The sequence below is a fragment of the Mustelus asterias genome, chromosome 26, assembly GCF_964213995.1.
Source record: "Mustelus asterias chromosome 26, sMusAst1.hap1.1, whole genome shotgun sequence".
In the NCBI taxonomy this organism is placed as follows: domain Eukaryota; kingdom Metazoa; phylum Chordata; class Chondrichthyes; order Carcharhiniformes; family Triakidae; genus Mustelus; species Mustelus asterias.
Window position 1 is genome coordinate 28,998,539 of NC_135826.1, and position 25,131 is coordinate 29,023,669.

The 25,131-nt window shown below is 44.9% G+C and overlaps 1 protein-coding gene across 1 annotated transcript in view; it reads right to left on the reverse strand.

Moving 5' to 3' along the window:
- LOC144479692 (inactive tyrosine-protein kinase PEAK1-like) overlaps positions 1-25,131 on the reverse strand; it is a 97,365-nt gene that overhangs the window by 71,149 nt on the left and 1,085 nt on the right. The window lies entirely within an intron of this gene.

A 25,131-nucleotide genomic window follows, 5' to 3' on the forward strand; every position in this document is an offset into this window, starting at 1 on the left:
TTCACTATTTGGAAGAGTCCAAAACAAAGGACCATAAATAAGAGATAGTTGCTAACAATTACAACAGGGAAATAAGGAGAAGTGTCTCCACTCAGAGAATGGTTAGATTGCGAATCTCAGTACCACAAGAGGCGGCTGAGGCAGATACCTGAGGTGCTTTCAAAATGAAACGGGACAAGGATGTAAAGAGGAAAGGGAATAGAAAGACATTCAGAAAGGCTGGTGAGATGGATGGAATGTATTGTGCGGAGTGTAAACACCAACACAGACCAGTTGGGACAGATGGCTGGATTCTGTACAGTTTGCTTCATCTAATACTATGTAAAAGCAATTTGTATTTATGCAGTGCCTTTGACAGGAACCTAGGCTGATACTTCAGTGCAGAACCTTAATAAATGCCATCCCATGGACAAGATGTTAAATCAAAGCCCTCTCAGTGACAGAGAACCTGGCCTGTATCTCATTGCTGTTTGTGTGACTTTGTACATATCACATTTCCCTATATTGTAGCATTGCCCACACTTTCACTGGGATTTTCCGGCCTCGCTCATCCTGAAACTGTAAAATCCTGCCTGAGGTCAACAGACGTTTCCATGTTCTGCCCCTTGCCTGCTCTGATTCCCATGGCAGGCTGGGCGGTAAAATTCCAGCTCTTGGAAGTATTCATCTGTCTCTGAAGTGCGTGGCATCTCCTGGGGTCATTTCTTCCCATTTTGAATATTCCCCTGAGGGTTCCATCGTTTCTGCCTGATTAAATATCCTTGTGTTTTTATTGTCAGTGTTTCCATAGCATCCCCACAGTACAGAAAGAGGCCATTCAGCCCATCGAGTCGGCACTGACTCTCCGAAAGAGCATCCCACTCAGGCCCTTCCCTCCGTCCTATCCACGTAACTCTGCACATTTAACATGGCCAATCAATCTAACCTGCACCTCTTTGGATTGTGGGAGTGAAAAGGGGCAGCCGGAGGAAATCCACACGGACACGAGGAGAACGTGTAAACTCCACACAGACAGTGACCCAGGGCCAGAATCGAACCCAGGTGCCTGCTGCTGTGAGGCAGCAGTGGGGTTGCCCATGGTCTGGATGCACAGATACTGCTCGAGGCAGGACTGTTGGGAAACTTTGCCTTTTATTGAACATTATACTAACTATGGGTAGTGCAGATGTAGCCTGAGGTACTACATGGAACTATCCCTCAGCATGGGGCGGCACGGTAGCACAGTGGTTAGCACTGCTGCTTCACAGCTCCAGGGACCTGGGTTCGATTCCCGGCTTGGGTCACTGTCTGTGTGGAGTTTGCACATTTTCCTCGTGTCTGCGTGGGTTTCCTCCGGGCGCTCCAGTTTCCTCCCACAGTCCAAAGATGTGCGGGTTAGGTTGATTGGCCATGCTAAAAATTGCCCCATAGTGTCCTGGGATGCGTAGATTAGAGGGATTAGCGGGTAAAATATGTAGGGATATGGGGGTAGGGCCTGGGTGGGATTGTGGTTGGTGCAGTCTCGATGGGCCGAATGGCCTCTTTCTGTACTGTAGGGTTTCTATGATTTCATACTCTGTTGTCTTGTAATCTTAAATCACTGATGATGTAAACCATCTATTACATATTTAACATCAACCATGAGTACATCTCCCCACAAGTCTCCGTGGGTGAAGCTTTACGAAAAAAATTCTAAGTGCCGAAGGAGCGAGTAATGGGGGAGTTTCAAACTCATTTTTTGGATGAGTTTGAAAATGCAATCTCCCCACCTGCCCTTACCAGGCAGAGTTCCCCCTTCCCCCCACCCTGCCAATCACCCCCGGCACAGTTCCCCTTCCCTCCCACCCAGGCAGAGCTCCCTGCTTGTCTACCCCCCCATGGCTCTGCTCTCTGGTTCTATCCCACCCTGGTTCAGCTCACTTGGCACTGCCCCTGACACAGTAATGGTGCCTGGTCAGCGGTGCCAGGGTGCCAGGTGGGTCGTGCCAGGGTGTCCGGTGGGCACTGTCAGGCTGGCACTGCCCATGGGCACTGCCTGGCCCTTTCTGAGGGTGAAGTTGATCTGCTGGCACAATAGTGCCGGTAAGATTAGAGGAGGTGAAAAACCATGAGCGTACCTGATTTTTCACCTCAATGTGATCTTACCCCCTTCACTCACCGAAAGTCAGGCGGCAGAAGGCCATAAAATCACGGCCACAGACTCCATTGCAATATTATTTACATTTTCCTACATCTTCCCCGAAGCCTCTACCTCCACCCCTGGTTCACAGAGATAAGCGTTGAGATGGCTTTGCTTATCTCCTCCTATCTCCTCCTATCTTCACCTATGTCCTCCACCTTGTTCTCAGCTCTCTCAGAGGCTGGATAGGATTCAAGTTCTCCATGTCCTCTCTCGAACTCTGCAGGGTTGTATGTGATTCATCAGAGACTATTGGTTCTTTGTTCAGATTGTCTTCCTGATCAGATGGGTAGTTAATCCATTCTATTGAAGGTCTTCTTCTTGTAGATTTTCTGTTTCTCCTCATTTGTTGTCTCTGCAAGATAAGATTGTAGATTTTGCGCTTTGTTCCAGAACTTGGCCTTTGAGATTCTGGTTGTGAATCCAGACTCATTCACCTGGCTTCACTAGTGGTAAATCATGTGCTCTATGGTGTTAAATTGAGTTTCTGGTTTGATTTGCATTACTCATCCTCCTTCCCCCTCAATCTCGTTGTATCTGCTGCTTTGAGATGTGGCAAAGCATATGTGGAAGATCAGGAATTTGAAACCATACTTGTCTTCCCATCAACAGCACTGTGGAGACAAGCCATTCTGAAGTAGCATGGAATGGTAGCTCAACAGTGCTAAGTTGACATCATATTCTTGTTAACAAAGCTATGACCAGTCTTATTCCCCCTTTGGCCTCTCCATTAGGTTCACTTGAGTGAACTAGTTGGATGGACAAATTCATAGGCCGGACTCTTACCATCGTTCATGCCGATGGGATTTTCCCATCCCGCTGCAGTGCATGGAGATTTGTCTAGTCGTCAAATTCTCTGACTTCGCTGCAGCGGGAATGTGACGTGAACGGCAGGTAAAATCGTGCCAGTGGACCCTAAGGGTGTCCAGGGGTATGGGGAAAGTGTTGGAGTATGGCGTTGAGATCAAGGATCAACCATGATCAGGTCAAATGGCAGAGCAGGCTCAAAGGGCCGAATGGCCTACCCTTCCTCCCATGTTTGTATTTGTTAACTTCCTAAAACATTCATTTGCAAACTTTGGGCTGTTGTCTGAAATAGCTAGATCTGGAATGCCATGTGTGGCAAAAGTTTCTTTTTGTGATCTACTGACTGCGTACGAGGTCGGACTATGAAGACATTAACTTCAATCCATATGGAGTAATCGCCAAAATCTCTGAGGAATATCTTCCCCTTTAGCTCAAAAAGATACATTCGGTGATATTCCCACGGTCTGGATGGAAATGAAGTTATCATCTGGAGTTCCCTTTGCTGCTGGGAATGGATGGAACAGATGATACAGCTTGAAATCATTTCCTCGGATGATTTTGAGATCCATGGTCACCAAAGTGGGGAGGTGATGGCCGAGTGGTATTATCGCTAGACTAGTTAATCTGGAAACTCAGCTAATGTTCTGGGAACCCGGGTTCGAATCCCGCCACGGCAGATGGTGGAATTTGAATTCAATTTTAAAAAATGGAATTAAGAATCTACTGATGACCATGAAGCCATTGTCGGAAAAACCCATCTGGTTCACTAATGTCCTTTAGGGAAGGAAATCTGCCATCCTTACCCGGTCTGGCCTACATGTGACTGCAAAGCCACAGCAATGTGGTTGACTCTCAACTGCCCTCTAAATAAGGGTGACTATGGATGGGTAATAAATGCTGGCCAGCCAGCGACATCCATGTCCCACGAATAAATAAAAATAGTGAACTTCAAGCTCTAGCACGACACTTTGTAGTGCCTAAGTATCGCTGCTGTATTTTCTGAAGGATCTCGAGTCTGAGTAATGACCATCCTAAATCTATAAGTTATTCACGACACTGAGATGATTTGGTTGCTCGAGATATTGTTTCAGGACGAGATTATGTGGAAAGTATTCAGGCCAGCCACTGGTGCAGTATTCCTGAGTTTCAGCACTGTCTTCACTTGCTTGTTGTGCCTCTTGGATCTCAATTAGCCTCTGTGTTGTTGCTGGTGGAAACTTTGTGGTCAATGAGGTAATGACTGTACGTCCTCAATGAGATTTATGTCCTCCTGTTCAGGTTTTTTAATAGGAATGTTTGCCAATGTACCAACAATGTACCAACATACCAACTGACTCAAGAACAGCTTCTTCCCTGCTGGTCCTATCATATAGTAAGCTGATCTTTCTCTTCACCCTATGTGTAACCACAGCACTATATTCTGCACCCTCACCTTTCCTTCTCCCTTCATACTCTATGAACAGTGTGTTTTGTCTGAACAGCGCGCACAAAGTAATATTTTTCATTGTATCCCGATACATGTGTCAATAATAAATCAAATCAAATCAAATCAATGTGTCTGCTGTTGTTTGTTATTTTTCTTGAACATACTCAGTTGCGACATAGAATCTGATGAGTCTCAACTGGAATCACTCGTCTCCTGATGGCATCTGTTAGTTCTTTGGCATTTAATGAGGTAACCACTGGCTTATGTTCTGTCTCAATAGTAAACTGTAGACCTAAGACATAGTTGGCAAACTTCTCAAAGGCTCATTTTGCTGCGAATGCCTCGTATTCGAGTTCATTGTGGCGTTATTCCATTTCAGTCAATGATTGAGATGCGTAATATACTGGTCTGCATATCCTATCTCTCTGGATTTGAAAGACGACTGCTCCTAGCCCAGTTACTGATGTGTCTGGAGAAATGAGCATCTCTTTTACCTTTTGGAATGGGATTTGTTGATATTTTCCCCAAACTCCATGCCTGGTCTTGCAAAAAGCCTTATGGTAGTGATTCATCGACTGTGCCATATTAAGCAGAAATTCCCTTCTTAATTGACCAGTTCCATGAAGCACTGAAGCTACAAACGTTGTGGAGTAGGAAGATAAAGTCGCCATAGTCCCAAATGACCATAGGCTGCTCTCTCCTTTGGCGGGGAGAGCTAACTGGTGGTGATTTAACTTGAGGATGACCATTCAGGTGAAGGGCAAGGTTGAGAAGACAGGCCTTAATATATAACCTCTGCTGGTACGGGAATTGAATCAGCGCTGTTGGCATCGCTCTGCATCACCACCCAGCCGTCCAGCCAACTGAGCTAAACCAACTCCCAAAACATATTAAGGGAGCATCTTGGATGGTAAAAACTCTTTGATTGCCTTGGTCTTTTGGGGATCAGCTCTGATGCATGAACGAAATGTCACACAAATTTAATGGTTGTTTGGTTTATTATTGAGAGTTAGCCCTGTTTCCTCCAACCATTACAACGCTGCTCTCATTCTTGCTCCTATAGAACATAGAACATAGAACATTACAGCGCAGTACAGGCCCTTCGGCCCTCGATGTTGCGCCGACCAGTGAAACCAATCTAAAGCCCATCTAACCTACACTATTCCAATATCATCCATATGCTTATCCAATAACCATTTGAATGCTCTTAATGTTGACGAGTCCACTACCGCTGCAGGCAGGGCATTCCACGCCCTTACTACTCTCTGAGTAAAGAACCTACCTCTAACATCTGTCCTATATCTCTCACCCCTCAATTTAAAGCTATGTCCCCTCGTGCTAGCCATCACCATCCGAGGAAAAAGGCTCTCACTATCCACCCTATCTAATCCTCTGATCATCTTGTAAGCCTCTATTAAGTCACCTCTTAACCTTCTTCTCTCTCACAAAAACAACCTCAAGCCCCTCAGCCGTTCCTCATACGATTTTCCCACCATACCAGGCAACATCCTGGTAAATCTCCTCTGCACCCTTTCCAACACTTCCACATCCTTCCTATAATGCGGCGACCAGAACTGTACGCAATACACCAAGTGCTGCTGCACCAGAGTTTTGTACAGTTGCAACGTGACCTCCTGGCTCCGAAACTCAATCCCTCTACCAATAAAAGCTAACACACCGTACGCCTTCTTAACAACCCTAACAACCTGGGTGCCAACTTTCAGGGATCTATGCACATGGACACCCAGATCCCTCTGTTCATCCACACTACCAAGTATCTTACCATTAACCCAGTACTCTGTATTCTTGTTACTCCTTCCAAAGTGAATCACTTCGCACTTTTCCGCATTAAACTCCATTTGCCACCTCTCAGCCCAGCTCTGCAGCTTATCTGTGTCCCTCTGTAACCTGCCACTTCCCTCCACACTGTCCACAACTCCACCTACTTTAGTGTCATCCGCAAATTTACTAATCCATCCTTCCACGCCCTCATCCAGGTCATTAATAAAAATGACAAACAGCAGTGGCCCCAAAACAGATCCTTGCGGTACACCACTAGTAACTGAACTCCAGGATGAATATTTCCCATCAACCACCACCCTCTGTTTTCTTCCAGCTAGCCAATTCCTGATCCAAACCACTAAATCACCCTCAATCCCATGTGTCTGTATTTTCTGCAAAAGTTTACCATGGGGAACCTTATCAAACGCTTTGCTGAAATCCATATACACCACATCAACCGCTTTACCCTCATCCACCTCTTTGGTTCTCAAATAACTCAATAAGGTTTGTGAGGCACGACCTACCCTTCACAAAACCGTGCTGATGATCCCTAATCAAATTATTCCTTTCCAGGTGATTATAAATCCTATCTCTTATAATCCTTTCCAATACTTTGCTCATGACAGAAGTAAGGCTCATCGGTCTATAATTACCAGGGTTGTCCCTACTCCCCTTTTTGAACAAGGGGACAACATTTGCTATCCTCCAGTCTTCTGGTACAGTTCCAGTAGACAATGACGACCCAAAGATCAAAGCCAAAGGCTCTGCAATCTCCTCTCTAGCCTCCCAGAGAATCCTAGGATAAATCCCATCCGGCCCAGGGGACTTATCTATTTTTATCCTTTCCAGAATTGCTCACACCTCCTCCCTATGAACCTCAATCCCATCCAGTCCAACAGCCTGCATCTCAGTACTCCCCTCGACACTGTCCCTCTCCAGTGGATGTTGGATGTCATCCATCTTGCAGACGACCCCTTCTAATCCCTTAAAAATGTTTCATCATTCCAGAAAAAATCTCTTGTGCTGAAGTAATTCCGAGGGATAGTCGATTAAAGTAATCCCTCCCTCCCAGTGTAATGAATGTAAGTTCCTAATTGGAAGGTAATTGCCAAAAATCACTGATTGTATCCAACTTTGGGCGAGCTTCCATACGCTATCTTATGGCATTTAGAAAAAAAGGATCCCAAATGTGATTCTCGCCAGTAGGAGGAGTGGGCGGAGCCTACTCATGCCGGGTAGCCCACTGCAGACTGCTAGAGGGCACTATTATGCATGCGTCCTGATCTCCCAGTGCACTGTGTACAAGAGTACATAGTACACTGGGAATTTGTGACTCCGCCCATCCCCCCGACTTGGCGCCTCCACCGCCTTGATTGCTCCCCCCACCCCCCATGATCGCTGCCCCTGATTCCCCCTCCCCTCACCTCACCAGCCGATCACCTCCTTAATCGTGACCCACCCTAACTGATTGCCATCCCCAACTCCCTCCTTGGCCGGTCGCTGCCACCGATTCCTCGACCCCCCAGCCAATCACCGCCCCCGATCTGCCCCCCCCCCCCCAGCTGATCGCCACCCCCATTTCCCCCACCCATCCAGCCATTTGCCGCTCCCCGATTTCAACCTTCCCCATCTGATCCCAGGATTTGGGGAAGGTTCCATTAGATTGGAAGATAGCAAATGTAACTCCTTCATTCAAAAAGGGTGGGAGACGGAAAGTGGGAAACTAACTACAGGCCAGTTAGCTTAATGTGTGTCATAGGGAAAATGTTAGAAGCTCTTATTAAAGGCATTATAGCAGGGCATTAGACAAATTCAAGGTAATCAGGCAGAGTCTACATGGTCTTGTGAGAGGGAAATCATATTTAACCAATTTATTGGAGTTCTTTCAAGAACTAACATGTGCTATGGATTAAGTGGAGTGGTGGGTATAATGTATCTAGATTTCAAGAAGACATTTGATAAGCTGCCATATCAAAGGTTCTCATGGAAAATGAAATCTCATGCTGTAGGGAGTAACATATTGGCATAGAAAGAGAATTGGCTAGCTAGCAGGAAACACAGAGTAGGCATAAATGGATCATTTTCTGGTTGGCAAGATGTAACAAGTGGTATTCTATGCGAATCAGTGCTGGGGCCTCAATGTTTTACAATTTATAGAAATGACTTGGATGAAGAGACTGAAGGCATGGTTGTCAAATTTGCTGATGATAAAAAAATAGGCAGGAAAGTAATTTGTGAAGGGGATATATGGGGCTACAGGGGGATATAGATAGGTGAACTGAGTGCGCAATGTTCTGGCAAATTGAGTATAATGTGAAATTGTTCATTTTGGCAGGAAGAATAAAAGAGAAGCTTATTTTCTAAATGATGAGAGATTGCAGAACTCTGAGATGCAGAGGGATCTGGGTGTCCTTGCGCATGAATCACAAATGGTTAATATGCAGGTATAGCAAGTTAATAGAAAGCTAATAGAATGTTATTGTTTATTGGGAAGGAAATTGAATACAAAAGTAGGAAAGTTATGCATTAGTGAGACCATATCTGGATTACTGTGCATAATATTGGTCTCCTTGTTTAAGGAAGGATGTAAATGTATTGGAAGCAGTTCAGACAAGGTTTACCAGACTCGTGCCTGGAATGGGTGGGTTGTCTTATGAGGAAAGGTTGGAGAGGCGAGGCTTGTATGCATTGGAGTTTAGAAGAGCAAAAAGCGACTTGATTGAAACATTTAAGATCCCGAGGAGTTTTGAGAGTGTGGCTGTGGAGAGGATGTTTCCGCTTGTGGGAGAATCTAGAACAAAGGGTCACTGTTTAAAAATAAGGGGTCGGTCATTTAAGACAGAGATGAGGAGAATTTTCTTTTCTCAGAGAGTTGTGAGGCTTTGGAACACTCTTCCTTAATAGGTTGTGAAAGCAGAATCTTTGAATATTTTTAAAGCAGCGTTAGATAAGTTCTTGATAAGTAAGGGGTGAAAGGTTATGGAATGGTAGGTGGGAATGTGGAGCAGAGATTACAATCAGGTCAGCCATTATCGTATTGAATAGCAGGACAGGATCATGGGCCGAGTGGCCTACTCCTAATCCTAATTCCTATGTTCATGATATTACTGCTTGAGGCACGTTATTACCACATTGTTAATGTGAACTATTTATGTTTAGATTTATTTATTAGTGTCACTAGTAGGCTTACATCAACACTGCAATGAAGTTACTGTGAAAATCCCCTAGTAGCCACACTCTGGCACCTGTTCGGGTACACTGAAGGAGAATTTAGCATGGCCAATGCACCTAACCAGCACGTCTTTCAGACTGTGGGAGGAAACTGGAGCACCCAGAGGAAACCCACGCAGACACGGGGAGACTCCGCACAGACAATGACACAAGCCAGGAATTGAACCCAAGTCACTGGCGCTGTGAGGCAGCAGTGCTAACCACTGTGCCACCGTGCCACTCACAAACTGAGAGGAAAACAAAGAGATCAGTTCAGTCTGGGAATGTGCATTTTCTGAATCTACTAGCAGTCTAAGGAGTTCCCTTTGTTCCTGCTTTACAATCTGACAATCTAATCTTCCTGGCAGGAACATGGTGGCTTCAAGTCACCATTGACTGGAGCAGTAAATGAAATTGGACAGAGGTTAAAGATCTGGAAGTGGCCTATTTCAGCCAGGTGGGTTAGATTACAACCCGAACCAATAGGAAAGCGGAACTGAGCCCATAATCAGAACAGCCATGATCTTATTGAATGGCAGAACAGGCTCGAAGGGCCAAATGGCCTCCTCCTGCTCCTAATGATTGTGTTATTGGGTAAATCTTAACCAGAATTTAAAGAGCAATCAGCAGAGAGGGGGATTTGGGGGCCTGTCTGTAACTGGATCCAGAACCACTCTTACCATATTGTAATACAACCTACATACTGTCAGTTATGACAGCAAGCTGAATCTAACTGTAATGACTTCAGACAGGCTAATGAGGTTGGCTTGCTAGCGTATGAACTATCTGATGAGTCTTAATTGATGGTTAAATCAGAGAGCCTCATGCTCCTGTTTAAAGCAGATGTGTCATACACCCAGCCTGCATTCAGCAGGGAGCAACTGGACAGCTGGCTGTGTACAACTGTATGGTGTAAATGAAGTAACTTGGTGATGGGACTTTCGCCTCCGTGGAGTTATTACACTAACGAAAGCTAGAACTGCGTGTTACAGCTTCAGCTTTCTCCTGTTGTACTCTGTGGAGGAGGTACTGCTTGCTAACATGAAAACAAGCAGCTGTGAAAATGATCTGCGAACACCCCCATCATTTTTCAACTGGCCTCATTTGGAAAGTTTACAGGTGCACAGGGCGTGTTATGAGATTCAATGCGGTGGCTGTCTTCTGTCTAAATGCACAATGCAGTTAGTTGGAATCTGAAATAGTTTCTTTGAATGAAACTGCGCTGTTAGGAAAAAGTTGACATGAGTGTGAAGAAGCAATTTACAGATTACTTGGGGACATTCTGAGGAACTGCCAATGGCTGAAGAATCGATTGTCTCTATGTGGATCACGATACAGACCTGTACACATGACATCCATGCGTACAAGTACAAATATTTTTTAAAAAATCACAATAATGATTGCCTGTTCAAAACCAGCAAAACAGACTCTCAGATTCCCCATTGCAGTTTTGACAATACACGCATTTCCGCCCCATAAGAGTCAGGGAGGCGATGGCCTAATGGTATTATTGCTCGACTATTAATGCAACAAATGTTCTGGTGACCCGGATTCAAATCCTGCCATGGCAGATGGTGGAACTCAAAGAAAGAAATCTGCTATTAAGAATCAACTAATGACCATGAAACCATTGCCGAATGTCTGAAAAACACATCTGGTTCACTAATGCCCTTTAGGGAAGGGAATCTGCCGTCCTTACCCGGCCTGGCCTACATGTGACTCCAGAGCCACAGTGGTTGACTCTCAACTGCCCTCCAAGGGCAACTAGGAATGGGCAATAAATGCTGGCCCAGCCAGCGACGCCACATCCCACGAATGAATAAAAAAATACACATTTTTTATTTTTTTAGGTTATTTACTGAATTAAGTGACAGATTTCAGCCACCTCGATGCAGAAATGTGACCACAGTAATTAAATGTCAGCAGAAAATATTGGAAGGTATCAGTGCTTGTGGTCACCTCGGTTTCTGTTTGACCTGACTGATATTGTGGTCGTCTGATGACCACAGCCGTTGGTTTGCAGTTTGGTCAATTCCCTGTCAACTTGTTTTAAACAGCGCAGTTTCATTCAAATAAGCTATTTCAGATTCCAACTAACAGCATTGTGCATTTGGACAGAAGACAGCCACTGCATTGAATCTCATAATACTCTCTGTGCACCTGTAAACTTTCCAAATGAGGCCAGTTGAAAAATGATGGGTGTGTTCGCAGATCATCTTCACAGCTGCTTGTTTTCGTGTTAGCAAGCAGTACCTCCTCCACAGAGTACAACAGGAGAAAGTTGAAGCTGTAACAAGCAGTTCTAGCCTTCATTATGTTCAGCTTACTGCCATAACTGACAGTATGTAGGTTGCACTACAATATGGTAAGAGTGGGTCTGGATCCAGTTACAAACAGGTCCCCAAATGCCCCTCTCTGCTGATTGCTCTTTAAATTCTGGTTAAGGTTTACCAATAACACAAGCATCAGGAGCAGGAATAGGCCATTCGGCCCATCGAGCCTGTTCTGCCATTCAATAAGATCATGGCTGATCTGATTGTGGGGCTAAATCTTGCCAACAAATGGTAGAGTGTTGTTTCTGGCGAGAAAAATGATGCAGCCTTAACCTCTCTGAGAAAGAGAATTTCTCACAGACTAATAAATGTGAGGTTATCCACTTTGGTAGCAATAATCGAAAGACGGATTATTACTTGAATGGGTGTAAATTGAGAAAGGTGGATACTCAACGAGACCCTGGAGTCCTCGTGCATCAGTCGCTGAAAGTAAGCGCGCAGGTACAGCAGGTTGTAAAGAAGGCAAATGGTATGTTGGCCTTCATTGCGAGAGGATTTGCATATAGGGATAGGAATATTTTGTTGCAATTGTTTAGGGCGTTGGTGAGGCCACACCTGCAGTTTTTGATGTCCTTATCTGAGGTAGGATGTCCTTGCTGTGGAGGCGAACGTTTACCAGGCTGATTCCAGGGATGGCGGGTCTGTCATATGAGGACAGACTAAGTCAGTTAGAATTAGAGTCACTGGAGTTTAGAAGAGTGAGAGGGGATCTCATAGAAGCTTATAAAATTCTAACAGGGGAGATTCAGAAAGAATGTTCCCTATGGTGGGGAAGTCCAGAACTAGTTTGAGGATAAGGTGTAAACCTTTCAGGACTGAGGTGAGGAGAACTTTCTTCACCCAGAAGGTGGTGAATCTGCGGAATTCACTACCACAGAAAGTAGTTCTGTTGAGGCCAAAACGTTGTGCGATTTCAAGGAGAAAGTAGACATAGCTCTTGGGGCTAGAGGGATCAAGGGATATGGGGGGAAAGGGAGAATCAGGATATTGAATTTGATGATCAGCCATGATCAAAATGAATGGTGGGACTGGCTCAAAGGGCCGAATGGCCTCCCCCTGCTTCTAGTTTCTATGTTTCACAATTGTCCAGTGCCATTCACACTTCTATTACCTCCACCACTTCAACACTAATGTTCTCCTTTGCTCAATCTGACTTGGAGGTTCAAAAGAAGTCTGCATCCTGTGCATTATTTTTAACTTTGCTGTTTTATTCCCTTTTTTGAACTTATTCGGTCCCTGGCACTGTTATACTGCTAGCAGGCGAAGGTAATCAAATTTATTAACTGATACTCAACAGGGCCACATCTTAAGATTTATGGATTTGATTTTATCTGGGAATCTCTGTTAGGTTTCATGAAAATATGTGAAAAAATAGCCTTTGGCAACAGAAGTGATGATCAGGTCCAATTTGGATTTCAATTTTGGACAGTCCGCATGTTACTGCAGCTGGTAATTCCAATTTTTAAAAATCTGTTCATGGAACATGGGGTCACTGGCTGGCCAGCATTTATCACCCATCCCTAGTTGACCTTGAGAAGGACAACTAGGGATGGGCAATAAATGCTGGCCAGCATTAATTAATTGCAAATTAATTCCAGTGCAGTCCCCATTTCTTATATTACCAGCCACAATCACATTTTACTGATACAATGAGGGTTTGATATACTTAATTAGCTCCTCTCCGATCCCTCTTCTTTCCAGCTTAGGCAGTCGCACATTTGTCTCGATGCTGTTATCAGTTTTACTGCCACAAATCATTGTAGCATGTCACATTCTTATTAAGTGATGCACCATTCTGACATTGTAGCAGCATCATAGAACATAGAACATAGAACATTACAGCGCAGTACAGGCCCTTCGGCCCTCGATGTTGCGCCGACCAGTGGAACCAATCTAAAGCACCTCTAATCTACACTATTCCAATATCATCCATATGTTTATCCAATAACCATTTGAATGCTCTTAATGTTGACGAGTCCACTACTGCTGCAGGCAGGGCATTCCACACCCTTACTACTCTCTGAGTAAAGAACCTACCTCTAACATCTGTCCTATATCTCTCACCCCTCAATTTAAAGCTATGTCCCCTCATGCTAGCCATCACCATCCGAGGAAAAAGGCTCTCACTATCCACCCTATCTAATCCTCTGATCATCTTGTAAGCCTCTATTAAGTCACCTCTTAACCTTCTTCTCTCTAACGAAAACAACCTCAAGCCCCTCAGCCTTTCCCCATACGATTTTCCCACCATACCAGGCAACATCCTAGTAAATCTCCTCTGCACCCTTTCCAACACTTCCACATCTTTCCTATAATGTGGCGACCAGAACTGTACGTAATACTCCAAGTGCGGCCGCACCAGAGTTTTGTACAGTTGCAGCATGACCTCCTGGCTCCGAAACTCAATCCCTCTACCAATAAAAGCTAACACACCGTACGGCTTCTTAACAACCCTATCAACCTGGGTGCCAACTTTCAGGGATCTATGCACATGGACACCCAGATCCCTCTGTTCATCCACACTACCAAGTATCTTACCATTAGCCCAGTACTCTGTATTCCTGTTACTCATTCCAAAGTGAATCACCTCACACTTTTCCCCATTAAACTCCATTTGCCACCTCTCAGCCCAGCTCTGCAGCTTATCTATGTCCCTCTGTAACCTGCCACTTCCCTCCACACTGTCCACAACTCCACCTACTTTAGTGTCATCCGCAAATTTACTAATCCATCCTTCCACGCCCTCATCCAGGTCATTAATAAAAATGACAAACAGCAGTGGCCCCAAAACAGATCCTTGCGGTACACCACTAGTAACTGAACTCCAGGATGAATATTTCCCATCAACCACCACCCTCTGTTTTCTTCCAGCTAGCCAATTCCTGATCCAAACCACTAAATCACCCTCAATCCCATGTGTCTGTATTTTCTGCAAAAGCTTACCATGGGGAACCTTATCAAACGCTTTGCTGAAATCCATATACACCACATCATCCGCTTTACCCTCATCCACCTCTTTGGTCACCTTCTCAAAGAACTCAATAAGGTTTGTGAGGCACGACCTACCCTTCACAGAACAAAAATCAGGAGCAAGATAAGTCAGTGAAACAGACACTTTCTTGTTTCCACTGATGGGTTTGGAGATGACTGAGGGCGAGTAAGCTTGTATTATCATCACTGCTAACACACAGTTCATAAGCAATGTGGTGGAAGTTGAAGATGGTGCAGCAGTGATAGTTAGCATTATCAGCCAGTTCGACAACTGGTGACTGTAGAAGATGCCTTGTGATGTTACAGTCTCCTAAAAGAACTTGTATGATTTTTCAGTCAAACTATCATTTCCTGTTATGTGCTCACGCAGGGTTTATTTTCCACTGATAAACTTTCATCTGCTGTTAACATCAGGTTAAAAAAAACTTCCTGCCACAATATAAAGATGTGCATTAATTTTTGGTGGTCAAAATGGTGTGATAAGGAAAGACTTTGCTACGCTGATGGAAAGTAAGAGACTCCAACAATGTATGATGCAGTCAGCCATGCTTAGGAAATAAATTATAAGGTGACAAACTCTAGAAAGCACTGTATAACCATACTCTATGAACAGTTAATCCATTTGTAAAGATATATCTGGTTTGCTACACTCATGTCCTTCAACAATTTATTTTAAACAGATCTAATTTTGAATATTCCTGAAAAGAGAGACATGTTACGGAAACTCTTTGTCTTGCACTCATCAGGACAAATGCAAGAATACCAAATTTCAAACGATTGCGACAATTTATACTACAGGAGCGAAGGGGCTGATTTGTTGGCAAGTTGACTCTGATTGGCTAAGACATTGCCATGGAGGAAGCACCAGGGAGATAAAGCGTTCCAAGTTCCATGGTAACACATAAACAGCATAGGCTTGAACATATTTTAAAATTTATTTTTATTTTATATGGGGCCCATGGTTTTATTCCTACCCAACCCTATGCAGTCAATGGGGAGATGGTGGAATAATGATATTGTTGCTTGATCAGTAATCCAGAGACCCAGACTAATGTTTTGGGGGCATGTGTCCAAATCCCACCAGTAAGTAGTCTCACAACATCAAGTTAAAGTCCAACAGATTTATTTGGTATCACGAGCTTTCAGAGCGTTGCTCCTTCATCAGGTGAGTCACCCACCATGGCAGCTTGTGGAATTTGAAATAATAGGAATATAAGAAATAGGAGGAGAAGTGGACCATTTGGCCTCCCCCTTAAGTCTGCGCCACCATTCAATAAGATCATTGCTAATTTGTTTGTGTTGACTTCCAAATTCCCATCTACCTCTGATAACTTTTGATTCCCTTGCCCAAGAAGAACCTATCTACCTCTGCCTTAAAAATAGGGGAGGTGATGGCCTAGTGGTATTATCATTGGACTATTCATCCAGAAACACAGCTAATGTTCTGGGGACCCAGGTTCGAATCCTGCCATGGTAGAGTTTAAATTCAATTTTTAAAATCTGGAATTATGAATCTACTGATAACCATGAAACATTGTCGATTGTTGGAAAAACCCACCTGATTCACTAACAGCCTTTAGGGAGGAAATCTGCCATCCTTACCCAGTCTGGCCTACGTATGACTTCAGAGCCGCAGCAATGTGTTTGACTCTCAAATGCCCTCCAAGGGCAACTAGGGATGGGCAATAAATGCTGGCCAGCCAGCGATGCCCACATCCCACAATTAATTAAAAAAAACATTCAGTGACCCCACTTGCACCGCCTTCTGAGTCAGAGAGCTTAAAGGTTATTTATTAATCACAAGTGAGGCTTTCATAACACTGCAGTGAAGTTACTGTGAAATTTCCCTAATTGCCACACTCCGGTGCCTGTTCGGGTCAATGCACCTAACCAGCACGTCTTTCAGACGGTGGGAGGAAACCGGAGCACCCGAAGGAAACCCATGCAGACACGGGGAGAACGTGCAAACTCCACACAGACAGTGACCCAAGCCGGAAATCGAACCTGGGTCCCTGGCGCTGTGAAGCAGCAGTTCTAACCACTGTGCCACTGTGTTCCAGTTAGTCAGTTAATAAATCTGGATTTGAGAGCTAGTCTCAGTAATGGTGACCATGAAACAATAATCGATTATTGTAAAAACCTATCTGGTTTACTAATGTCCTGTGGGAATGAAAACTGCCACCCTTACCTGGTCTGGCCTACATTTGACTCCAGAGCCACAGCAATGTGGTTGAGTCTTCACTGCCCTCTGAAATGTCCTAGCAAGGTCAGTTCAAGGATATCAAGGACTGGGCAACAAGTGCTGGCCTTGCGAGTGATACCCGCTGAATTTGGGAGTGTCGAGTTGTTCCCAACCCTGAGCTGAGCTTCAGAGCTTGCACACAAATCATCATCAAGATCACCCGTCTCCACTGCCAAAACATTGCTGTTCAGCTGGGGGAATATGAATAACTAGGCTTTGACAAAGGGTCATCTGGACTCAAAACGTCAGCTCTTTTCTCTCCTTACAGATGCTGCCAGGTCTGCTGAGGTTTTACAGCATTTTCTCTTTTGAACAGCTAGAGGCTAAATTAAAAAGCAGAACCATAAAGGTAATCATCTCTGGATTGCTACCTGAGCCATGAGCAAATTGGCATTGGGTGAATAAGATTAAAGAGTTAAATGCGTGGTTGAAAGACTGATGTGGGAGGAATGGTACTGGGCAAACAGGGAGATGTACCATTGGAATGGTCAACAGGGAGATGTACCATTGGAATGGTCTTCAGCTGAACTGTGCTGCGAACAGTGTCTTAGTGAATCAAATAACTGGGGTTGTTCATTCCAATTCTCTTCCAGCGCCTAGTGGTGCACTGAGACAGACTTTTCCATAAGACCATAAGACATAGGAGCAGAATTAGGCCACTCAGCCCATTGGGTCTGCTCCGCCATTCAATCATGGCTGATATTTTTCTCATCCCCATTCTCCTGCCTTTTCCCCATAACCCCTGATCCCCTTATCAATCAAAAACCTATCTATCTCTGTCTTAAAGACACTCAATGACCTGGCCTCCACAGTCTTCTGTGGAAAAGAGTTCCATAGCAAGTAATTCCCGGAACAGCTCACTAGTCTGTCACCAGAGTCTTATAGCTTGAGGGAAACCCCTCCACATTAAGCGTGGCTGACCAGGAGTCTCTCCCACTCTTACCGCCTGCCATTGACATGTTGGAAGGATTTGCAGTTTGACACTCAGCCTCTTTGACCGCGTTATGAATGCACCTTCCTTGGCTGTCAAGTCCTGGAGGGGTACTCAAACCCGAAGCCTCTGGCTCAGAGGCAGGGACGCTCCCCACTGTGTCACAAGACCTCCCTCAACTAGGGTTGTGGTTAGGGCTTTAAACTAAACAGTTCAAATGGAGGAGGGTTCAGGTGATTGGATATTTAGAAAATTACCAAGAAAAGACAAGGACATGGATCAGGGTATCAATATGGATAAAGAGGAGCAGGGTGTGACACAGTGGGATGGAGTATACAATTCTCTGCACTAGCAAATAGGGTAGTGGGGGGGGGGGAGGAAATGGTAAAAAGACAAAGGTCCGCTATCTGAATCCAAGCAGCATTTATAATAAGATAGATGGTGCACATAAAAATAGAGTATCATCTGATCGTGATGACATAGACATGATTTGAAGGCAACCAAGACTAGGAACTAAATATTCAAGGGTACATGACATTTGGGAAGGATAGGAAGAAGGGAAAGGAGGTTAGGTAGCTCTACTAATAAAGGATGAGATTAATATGGCAGTGAGACATGGGGCGGAACCTTACCAAAAAAAAAGCAAAGTGTCGGAAGTTGACTGAAAACTGGCTTGTTTCTCTCCACGTACGTGAGCCACCGCCCCCCCCCTCCCCCCCCCCCCCCCCCCCCCTCCCCATGAGGCTCCCACTAGCATCCACCCACTGCCCCTGGCACAGGTTGGCACTCCCAGGGTTAGCCCTATCCCCGGGGATATACTTACCTCTGCTGCCCCAGGGGAATCCCCTTGACAGTTTAACACTTGAGTGAACCTTTTGTCAACCTCGCTGGCGTGATGTCATGTCGGGATGGTTTGAAAATTTGGCGAGGGGGAATAATATGGCAGGTTGGGGGCAGATAATTATGTTAAAATTGATTCAAATACAATGTGGGTGATTTTGAGTCGGCACTCGCCCTCTGCGGGAGCGGTGGCATGTGCTCCAAAACCGTAGAGTGCGATTCGTGCCAGCGAGTTTCAGCATTCCATTCTTACCGGCCCCCCGCCGGCGGACTTGTGTCATACACAACCACAGAAAGCTCATTGCAATACATTAGCATGTCAATAGTGAGCGCTCTCTCTGGAACCTCCCCCGTCACTGGATATTCTGTGGGCACTGGCGTGCTATCAGACCGGGGCCATTTACAACAGGTTTGACTCGACGTGATGCTGTCGAGGGGGTCTCCCCGGGTCATAAAGGTAAATATAGCCCCTGGGGCAGAGGGATATGGCTAGGTAACTAGGTAGCCTCTTGGCACAGGTTAGCACTGCCAGGCTGGCACTGTGCCAAGGAAATGGGTATCAGCGCAGACTGTGAACGGGGGTGGAGAAGGTGGGAAGGTGCTGGTGATTGTTGGGGTCGGGTTGTAGACAAGTGCCAACTCCTTTCAGGGGTGGGGAGGGGGCCCCCTGAGACCTCCATGGTGGGCAGTGGGGGGGGGGGGTGGGTTTACTCAGGTCCTGATCAGGGTGCAGTTTAAAGATGGCTCCTTGATCTCTGAGCAGCGGGGTTTTGCCAGCGTGCCCCCCCCCCTCCGTGAAACACGCCCCCTTGATATTTTTTGGTAGAGTGTCGTAGGATATGGAGAGAAAATTGATTGGTTTCTCTGGAGAGAAACACACCGATTTTCTTGCCGGAAATGAAACTGCCATTTTTTGGTGAGGTTTCGCCCGGTGAAATGAGGTTCTCACCCTTTGTGGAGAAAATTGTGTTTCCCGATTCTATCTGGATTTTCAGCCTACATCGCCATTCTCCCTGACGGCGAACAGAGGCTGAAAATTGGCCTGATGGCTGCAAAATTAGTGGTCGGCAAATCGACTGGGGAAGTTTTAGATAGCAGCAAAGGATAACTAAAAATAATAACACAGGAGAAAATAGATTATGAGATTAAACTAGAAAAGAATATTTAAAAGACAGTTAGAGCCTCAACAAGTATCCAAAAAAAAGGACGAAATCAGCTGAAATAAGTATTGGTACTGTAAAGGATGATACATGGGAATGAATACTGGGACCCAAGGAAATAGCCAGGCTTTTGAACATTTATATTTGGCTTCATGGCAGTTACAGACAAATTTGCTTAGTTTTAGCTACAGATGGTCATCCTTCTTGTAGGGGCTTTCTTTCTCAATGGAATATGTTTTTGTAAAAATAACAAAATATCTCCTTAAGTGTCAGCTTATCTTTCAATACATTTTCCCAAAATCAACAAAATCGTAACAGAAAATCAGGAGGCAAAATGGAGGAACCTAAAACAATCACTTTAAAAGTTTTATTTATTAGTCACAAGTAAGGTTTACATTAACCCTGCAATGAAGTTACTGTGAAATTCCCCTAGTCGCCACACTCTGGCGCCTGTTCGTGTCAATGCACCTAATCAGCACATCTTTCAGACTGTGGGAGGAAACCGGAGCACCCGGAGGAAACCCATGCAGGCACGGGGAAAATGTGCAAACTCCACACAGACAGTGACCTAAGCCGGGAATCGAACCCAGGTCCCTGGTGCTGCGAGGCAGCAGTGCTAACCACTGTGCCACTGTGCCGCCCCTGTCACTTTCACTGGAGAAATTCCGAGGCAAACTAATGGGGCTAAACCCTGACAAGTACCTTGGCTCTGATAGCCTTCATCCTAGGGTCTTAAAACAAAAAGAGATTGTGGATGCACTGCGTCTAATCTTCCAAAATTCTCCTGATTCTGGAAAAGTCCCAGTGGACTGGAAAACTGCAAAAGTAATCCCCGTATTCATAAAAGGAAGGAGACAGAAAGCTGTTGGTTTAACACCTGTCATTGTGAAAAATACTGGAATCCATTATTAAGGAATTAGTCACAGGATGTTTAGAGAATCCTAATATTCCCCAGCAGAGTCAACCTGGTTTTATGAAAGAAAATTTGTGTTTGACAATTGTTTTAGAGTTCTTTGACGATGTAACAAAAGGGTAGATAAAGGTAAACCAGCAGATGTAGTATATTTGGATTTCCATTCAATAAGATGCCACGGTTACTATGTAATATTAAGAGTTCATGGCATTTGGAGTTATATATTAGTACGATTAACAGAAAACGATTAACAGAAAACAGAAGGGGATGGAGTATAAAGGCAGGGAGGTCTTGCTGCAATTGTACAAGGTACTGGTGAGGCTGCAACTGGAGTACTGTGTGCAATTTTGGTCACCTTATTTGCGGAAGGATGTATTGGCCTTGGAGGGAGCACAGAGAAGGTTCACCAGGTTGATACCGGAGATGAGGGGTTAGCTTATGAGGAGAGATTGAGTAGATTGGGCCTGTACTCGTTGGAGTTTAGAAGGCTGAGGGGAGATCTTATAGAGACATATAAGATAATGAAGGGGCTAGACAGGGTAGAGGCAGAGAGATTCTTTCCACTTAGAAAGGAAACAAGAACGAGAGGACACAAGCTCAAAATAAGGGGGAGTCAGTTTAGGACAGAGTTGAGGAGGAACTTCTTCTCTCAGAGGGTAGTGAATCTCTGGAATTCTCTGCCCGTTGAAGCAGTGGAGGCTACCTCGTTGAATATGCTTAAGTCACAGGTAGATAGATTTCTGATCAATAAGGGAATTAAGGGTTATGGGGAGCGGGCAGGTAAGTGGAATTAAACCACTATCAGATCAGCCATGTTCTTATTGAATGGGGGGGGCAGGCTCAAGGGGCTAGATGGCCTACTCCTGCTCCTATTTCTTATGTTCTTATGTAAAACAAAGTTTGGGTAATTTTAGGCTGGAAAACCATAACTGGGATACTATAACTGTGATGTGGCGATGCCGGCGTTGGACTGGGGTAAACACAGTAAGAAGTTTAACAACACCAGGTTAAAGTCCAACAGGTTTATTTGGTAGCAAAAGCCACACAAGCTTTTGGAGCGCTTGCTGCTCCTTCGTCAGGTGAGTGGGAGTTCTGTTCACAAACAGGGCATATAAAGACACAAACTCAATTTACAAAATAATGGTTGGAATGCGATCACACGTGCCCTGTTTGTAAATAGAACTCCCACTCACCTGACGAAGGAGCAGCAAGCGCTCCGAAAGCTAGTGGCTTTTGCTACCAAATAAACCTGTTGGACTTTAACCTGGTGTTGTGAGACTTCTTACCATAACTGCCACAGGGATCACGACTGGGGCCTCAAGTATTTATAATCCACTCTGGATTTGGATGAAGAGACTGTTGCTGACGATGCAAAGATAGGTGGAAAGCAAGTTGTGGGGAGGACACAAAGGGAGGATTTTCACCATCAAGGCAGATAGCTTGAATCAGGAAATTTCTTACTTGAAAGACCCACCCACAGATTAAACGGTGCTGTTAGACCCAAGTTTTGTTCTGAGGAGATGGGGGTGAATTTCACCCTGTCTGTTGATGTAAGACTGAGGGCTTCCATTGTTAGATTACTGCTGCATGACTGGTTTCACAACCATCCACCATCACAAACAGGTGCCTGCCATTTCAGTTTGACAGTTGCAAGTGGTTAAGGACTCTTTGAAGTAGGACTATGAATTCCAATGCTTGTAGTTATAAGGGATTGTGCACTTAAATGAAATGTTATTATCTGTCTTCAAGGAATATAAATTTATTAAATGGATCTTTATAACTTGGATGAAGAACATGGTGGTAGAGGGATCTGGGTGCCATAGAATCCCTGCAGTGCAGAAGGCCATTTGGCCCATCGAGTCTGCACCAATAATAATCCCACCCAGGCCCTATCCTTGTAACCCCAGACCTGTTCCCCGTAACCCCAAGTATTTACCCCACTAATCCTCCTAACCTACACATCTTGGGACACTAAGGGGCAATTTAGCACAGCCAATCCCCACCTAACCTGCACATCTTTGGAGTGTGGGAGGAAACTGGGAGCACTCAAAGGACACGCAGACATGGGGAGGATGTGCAAACCCCACACAGAGTGTCACTCGAGGCCAGAATTGAACCTGGGTCCCTGGCGCTGTGAGGCAGCAGTGCGAACCACTGTGTCACCGTGCCGTCCACATAAATCAGATAAAGTTAATAAGTAGATATTGCAAGCAATTAGGATGACAAATGGAATGTTGACATTTATTGCAAGAGGAATGGAATATAAAAGTAGGGAAGTTTTTCTTCAGCTGTATAGGGCCTTGGTGAAACTACATCTGGAGTACTATGTGCAGTTTTGGTCTCCTTATTTTAGAAGCAGTTCAGAAAAGGTTAATTGGATCAGTCCTGGGATGAGGAGGTTTGTCTTATGAAGAAAGGTTGAAAATGTTTGGCCTATGTCCATTGGAGTTCAGAAGAATGAGCGGTGACCTTATTGAAACACGTTAGATCCTACGGGGGTTTGATAGGATGGATACCCGGAGGATGTTTCCTCTTATGTGGGAGACTAGAACTACAGGCATGGTTTAAATAGAAGAGGTCTCCCTTTCAATACAGAGATGAGGAGAAACCTTTGCTCAAAGTGTTGTTGGTGTGTGGAATTCTCTTCCACAGAACATTGTGGAGGCTGGGTCTTTGAATTTATTTCAGGCAGAGTTGGACGGATGTTTGTAGGGCAGGGTGGGTTGCAGGGGGTGTAGACAGGAAAATGGAGCTGAAACCACAACAAGATGAGCCATTATCTTATTGAATGGCAATGGAGGCTTGAAAGGCCGAATGGCCTACTCTTATCGCTGAGAATTTTATTTTCAATATAGTGAAGTCTGCAATAGATACTTTGAACTTTATTTGATCAAACTTTATTTGATCTGATCTTGCATGGGTCCTGAGGTCCTCCCATGTCGATACTGGGTGAGTTAGCGTGGAAGGACAAAATGGTCATGTGTAGAGGACATGGGTTGGCATGAGATGTTCTAAGTTGGCAAGGGGATTAGGAAAGGCCATAGCGTCAGGGAAGTAGGTTGGTATGGAGGGTATGAAGTTCCATAAGGAATTGGTAGAGGGTATAGCTTGGCATGGAAGATATGATGGGCCATGGGGTGTGGATACAGGGCATGAAGTGGGGTGGATTGGCATGGGAGTGTCTGGGGGGGATGAGGGGTAAGAGCTGGACTGATGTTTTATGATTTCTTCTTTTAAAATTATTTTTGGATGCAATGCCAGAGCCCTAGGGCAGGCCTTCTGCCAAGCCTGCCTCCGCACATGGCATCCTCCCCACTATTTCCAGGGTCAGCCGCCTCGACCCCTAAGCTAGCCTGTCCCTCTGCACTGAAAATCAGAAGTGCGGGTAGCATTTTTAAACAGTTTGCAGAAATGGGAATTTCCACGGCTCTGTATACACAGATTATGGACAACAATTCCCCTCGTCGGGGAATCTAGAACTATGGAGCAAAGCCTCGGAATAAGGCATCCTCCATTTAAAATGGAGACAAGGGGGAATTTTTTCTCTCACATCTTTGAAATTCTATACACCAGAGAACAGCTGAGTTACTGAACATATTCAAGGCTGAGTTGGACAGATTTTTGGACTGTAGGGGAGTCGAGGGTTATGGGGAACAAGCAAGAAAGCGGCGCTGAGAACAAGATCAAATCAGTCACGGTCTTATAAATGACAGTGCTGACTTGAGGGGCTGCATCGCCTATTCTTAATTCCATGTCCTCTGTTCTAATGTTCTTAAAGCATGAAAGGAAAAGGAAAAAACCAAAGTTAATATCACAGCAATCAAATCTCAGGGTACCTCAAACCTAATATCATAATCAAATTGCACGCAGCAAAGGTCTCACCGACCTCGATGAAATACATGTTTTAATGATCTTAGTTGACCGCGATCAGGAAAGCCCCCCCCAATTCTTCTTCAAATAATGTCAAGTGAACATCCCAAGAATCAAGTCCATCACGCAAACCAGCCTCCCATCCATTGACTCTGTCTACACTTCCCGCTGCCTCGGCAAAGCAGCCAGCACAATCAAGGATCCCACACACCCCGGACATTCTCTCTTCCACCTTCTTCCATCTGGAAAAAGAGTCTGAGGTCACGTACTGACCGACTCAAGAACAGCTTCTTCCCTGCTGACATCAGACTTTTGAATGGACCTACTTTGCATTAAATTGATTTTTCTCTACACCCTAGCTACGAGTGTAACATTACATTCTGTAGCCTCTCCTTTCCTCCTCTATGTACGGCATGTTTTGTCTGTATAGCGCGCACAAAACAATTCTTTTCACTGTACGTTAATACA